The sequence below is a fragment of the Myotis nattereri genome (assembly GCF_964212035.1).
Source record: "Myotis nattereri genome assembly, chromosome: 3".
NCBI lineage: Eukaryota > Metazoa > Chordata > Mammalia > Chiroptera > Vespertilionidae > Myotis > Myotis nattereri.
Genome location: NC_138077.1, coordinates 61,697,791 through 61,703,489, shown reverse-complemented (window position 1 = coordinate 61,703,489; position 5,699 = coordinate 61,697,791).

Here is a 5,699-nt window from a genome sequence, read left to right as displayed (position 1 = left end):
TTCACCTTATAAGTGAGCTTGGGCAAGGGCTCCTGAGGCCTCAGTAGAATTTCTGTCCTATGACTGTGGATTGGGTGGAGGAAGGGAAATTGTGACTGATTTGTGGGTTATTTTTCACCTATAATTTAACTTTTGCAATTCAGAGCTGATGAAGGGGAGAAATGCTGATGGCTTGCTCTTCCTGTGGAAATACCAGGGCCCTTGACTGGGAGCTAGAGGGAGATCAACTTCTTGGCTAAACCTGCTCAGAGTGGAGGTCTCATAGTGATTAGCTGGGAGGTAGAGGGAACAGTTTTAGGGTTAAGTGAACTGAACTTCATTGTTCTTACCAATATTTGGTAGATTGTCTTGAATAAATATTTCTTCATTTGTTCTGTCGCCTTAGGACAATTTCCAGAGACTTTAAATTCTTCTTTATTTTTAAACAATTTCACCAGTGATACTTTTACCATAATTTCTTCCAAGTTTCACTGGGCAGAGTGTCTGCAAAGGTCTTTATGTTGCAATTCCAGAGTTTGAGTATTGTCATTCTATAATTATGGTTTTAAATTTGTTTTCATGATGACTAATGATACTGTATACATTTTTCAAATCCAGGAATATTGTTTATCACTTACTACAAAAAATATATTTCACCCTGGCTGGGTGGCTCAGTTGATGGGGGCATCATCCTGTACAACAAAAAGTTGTTTTTGTTGCTTCTCCGTCAGAGCACATACCTGGGTTTCAGGGTCAATCCTCAGTCAGGGTGTATTTGGGAGGCAACCAATTGATGTGTCTCACATTGATCTTTCTCTTTTTCTCTCTCTCCCTCCCTCCCTCCCTTTCTCTCTCTCTCTCTTTCTCTCTCTCTCTCTCTCTCTCTCTCTCTCTCTCTCTCTCTCAGTAGATATACTTCAGTGAAGATTATAGCTGAAATTATTTTAACAACTTTCTCAAAATGGCTGAAATTATTTTAACAACTTTATTGGATGTATAATTGACCTATAATAAATTGTACACATTTAGAGTATACAAATTGGTGCTTTGAAATATGTACTGCAATGAAACCATCACCACAGTTAAGATAATTAAACTATGCATCACTCCCCCAATTTTTCTCATCTTCTTTTGTAATTCATCCACATTTCCCCAACTCTATTCTTCATAAAAATTGATCTGCTTTCCATCAATATAGTTCACATTTTTCTAGAACTTAATATTAATAAGACCATAAAGTATGTAATCTTATTTGGTCTAACTTCTTCCATTCAATGCAATTGTTTTGAGAGTCATTCATTTTGCATTCATGTAACAATAGTTTATTTCTTTTTATTTCTGAATGCTATTACATCATATTCATTCATCTATTGATAGAAACTGAATTTTTTTCCTGTTTTAGGCTACTACAAATAAAGCTGCTATGAATATTCATGTACAAGTCTATGTATAAACATAGTCTTTCACTTCTCTTGGATAAATATCTTGGAGCGAAATAACTATATCATATGGTAGAAGTATGTTTAATTCTTTCCTCAGAAACTGCCAGCTGTTTTCCAAAGTAGTTGTTCTCTTTTACATTTTCACTAGCAGTATGAGAGTTCCAGTTTCTCCAAATCCTTCCCAATAAAGGTATAGTCGGTGTTTTTATTTTTAACAGTTCTAAGAATGTAGTGATATTGCATTATAGTTTTTATTTTTATTTATCTTATAGTGAAATGTCTGTTCAGATCAGATTTTTTACTAATTTGCTTTTTACCCTGTTATTTAGTTTTAAAAGTACACTTTTTTAAAAAAATCCTCACCTGAGGACATGCTTAGAGAGAGGGAGGGAGAGAGAGATAGGGAGAGAGAGAAAATGTTGATGTGAGAAACATCAATCTGTTGCCTTTGTACCAGCCCCAACTAGGGATTGAACCACAATCCAGGTATATGTCCTGACCAGGAATCAAACTGGCAACCTTTCAGTGCACAGGACAATGCTCAACCACCTGAGCTACTCTGGCTGGGCTTAAATGTTCTTTATATATTCTGGATATAAGTACTTTATTATATACTAGAGGCCCAGTGCACAAAATTTGTACACTCGCGGGGGAGGGGGGGAGGTTGGTCCCTCAGCCTGGCCTGCACCCTCTTGCAGTCTTGGAGCCCTCAGGGGGATGTCCTCAGGGAAGCCACCTGTTGGACATCCTTAGCACAGCCATAGGAGCAGGAGGGGCTCCCGCCACTGCCACTGCGCTTGCCAGCCCTGAACCCAGCTCAGGGCTTCTGGCTGAGTGGTGTTCCCCCTGTTGGAGCTCACTGACCACCAGGGGACAGCTCCTGCACTGAGTATCTACCCCCTGGTGGTCAGTGTGTGTCATAGTGACTGGTCGTTCCACTGTTCGGTTGATTTGCATATTAGCCTTTTATTGTATAGGACAGTGATGGCGAACCTTTTGAGCTCAGCGTGTCAGCATTTTGAAAAACCCTAACTTAACTCTGGTGCCATGTCACATATAGAATTTTTTTGATATTTTCAACCATAGTAAAACAAATACTTATATTTTTGATATTTATTTTATATATTTAAATGCCATTTAACAAAGAAAAATCAACCAAAAAAATGAGTTCGCGTGTCACCTCTGACACACGTGTCATACATTTGTCATCACCGGTGTAGGATATGATTACACAAAAAGTTTCCAATTTATATGAAGTTCAAATTTCTAATTTCTTTTTATATGGATTATGCTTTTAGTGTTACATTTCAGAAATCTCCTAAACTCAAATCACAGAAATTTTCCTATATTTTTAGAACTTTAGTTTTAGAATTTTACATTTAGGTTCAAGACCGTTTTTTGTACTAGCTTTTTTTATATGGAGTGAAGGTAAATTGAAGTTTTTAGTTTTTTTAGTATGAATATTAAATATTGAAAATACTACTGTTTCTTCACTGATATGGCTTTACAACTGTGTCAAAAAGCAGTTGTCCATATAGGTGTATAATTATTTCTTAACTCTCCATTCTGCTTCATTTACCTACATGTCTATTTGAAAGCAATACCATTCAGAGTTCATCACTATTGCTTTAGTATAAGTTTTACATTTTGGCATTGCTAGTCTTCCAGTTCTTTCTCAAAATTTTTGGCTATTCAAGTTCCTTTATATTTCCAAATAAAGTTTAGAATCCATTTGTCAATTTCTATATTTTAAATTTAGATAAAGGGATAGATTTCCGAAATGACACACTCTAAACCTCTGTGAATCATTTCCTCAATAAAAATCAATAAAAGTTTTAGAAAAAACATAGTCAAAACCAACTTTCTCAAGACTCTGGATATCATCCATAGGCTTGTGACAATGAGAGGAGTGTTTTGTTTTGTTTTTTTAAAATAAAAGAAAAATTGTTGTACCTTGGAAACCAAACCAGGATTTTTTTAAAAAAATATATTTTATTGATTTTCTACAGAGAAGAAGGGAGAGAGATAGAGAGTCAGAAACATCGATGAGAGAGAAACATCGATCCAGCTGCTTCCTGCACATCTCCTACTGGGGATGTGCCCGCAACCCAGGTACATGCCCCTGACCGGAATCGAACCTGGGACCCTTCAGTCCGCAGGCCAACGCTCCATCCACTGAGCCAAACTGGTCTCGGCCAAACCAGGATTTTTAACTTTTATGCTTGGCCTATTTTAATTCCCCTCTCTATAGATATATTTAATAATGTAAATTAGAATTTTCATAGTAACCTTAAAAACAGGTAACCTCACAACCAAAATAGTGGTAAAAAAACAGGGCGCTTAGAACACAGACAATAAAGATAAACAAAAAAGTGACACTTTTCCAGATTATTATCAATATTAGATTTATATCGCAGCTATCTAGAAAAGCCTGATTTACAGGACATTGTCATTATTTAACCTGACTTATAGTTCACTGCATTATAAAATCTCTAGCCTCATGGCCTTTGCTGAAAAAAAAAAACAATCAATGGCAATTTTTTATCAATGCAGCCTCTTAAGTCTGCAATACCAATTGAGGCAAATAGGAGATTGACAACAACTTTAAAAGAGACTTGCAAAACAAAATGTCCATAGGAATCTTTGAAAATCTCTAACATAGCTGTAGCTGAAGTTGTAGAATTCTATGAGTTTGTGCACATGCCCACGAAAGACCCCAAAATCTAGATGTGGCACTATATAAACAGGCAGAGAAGGATAAGGTAGGGTTGTCAATAGCCTAAATGTTGAAGGCATGTTTAAGCCACAACATTCACAGAGCTCCTCTTTAACATATAGAAAATTTATTGGTTCAAGGTATTTAAAGAAATCTCTATTAGCTGAGCACTAAGTCAATCAAGTAAAAATTTCAGTGGCAGTACATGATAGGGAATATAGACTTCATAAAATTAGTCTAGAAAAATCACTAAACAGCAAAACAATGATAAATCTGAGTAAGAGGAAGAATGAAATTTTAAGAGTTACCATATTATCCCAAATATTCAGTTTTAAACAACAATAAAAAATTACAAGACACATGACAGTATTGCCCATTCACATAAAGAAATTCAATCAATAGAAACTATATCTAAGGGTATTCAAATGTTAGACTAACTAGACAGAGACTTAAATCAGCTAGTATACCTGTATTAAAAAACAAACAAACAAAAAAACTAGAAAAACATGTTTAAAGAATTAAAGCATGGAGGGACATGGAGAGCATTATGCTAAGTGAAATAGGCCAGTCGGAGAAAGATAACTATCACATGATCTCACTCACGTGTGGCATATACCAGTAATGAACAACATAAACTGATGAACAAAAATAGATCCAGAGACAGAGAAGCATTGAACAGACTGTCAGACCTCAGAGGGAAGGCAGGGGAGGGAGGGGTGGGCAAGAGATCAACCAAAGGCCTTCTATGCATGCATATAAGCATAACCAATGGACACAGACACTACAGGGGTGAGGGTATGTGCGGGGGGTGGGGGAGGCCAGGGAGAGGTCAATGGGGGGAAAAAGGAGACATATGTAATACTATATGTGATACTTTAAACAATACAGAATATAAAAATAAGAATAATTCTTATCATTGATAAGAAAGAATATCAACAAAGAGATACAAATTATAAAGAAGAACCAAATAGGAATCTGGAATTGAAAAGTACAATAACTAAAATCTGAAAATTCACTAGATGGGTTCTAGAGTAAACATAAAGTGGCAGAGAAATAATGAGCAAACTTGAAGAGAGAACAATTGATATAGTCCAGAAGATGGGACAGAAAAAAAAAATAATTAAGAAAAATGAACAGTACCTCTGAGACCTGTAGTGCAACATCAAGTTGTACTAACAAATGCATAATGACTGTCCTAAATGAGGTAAGAGGAAGAAAGGGCAGAAATAATATTTGAAAATATAATATCTAAAAACATCCCAAACTTGGTGAAAAATATTAATATACAGATCCAAAATGGTCTATAAACTCCAACCTGGACAAATTCAAAGAAGTCCACACATAGACACAGCCTGAACTGCCACTTTCTGCCAATTTCCCAAACACAGACCCCCTAATACTGATTAGAAACCTCTTATGCTGACATATCTTAAGGCAAGATGACTTGAAGAAGGAGGCAGAGGACAACTGTACATTCACTGAAAATGGACCAGAGATTTACATCTAGGAGCAAAAATGATAAAAATTTTAGAATAAAACATAGGAGTAAATCTTTGTAACCT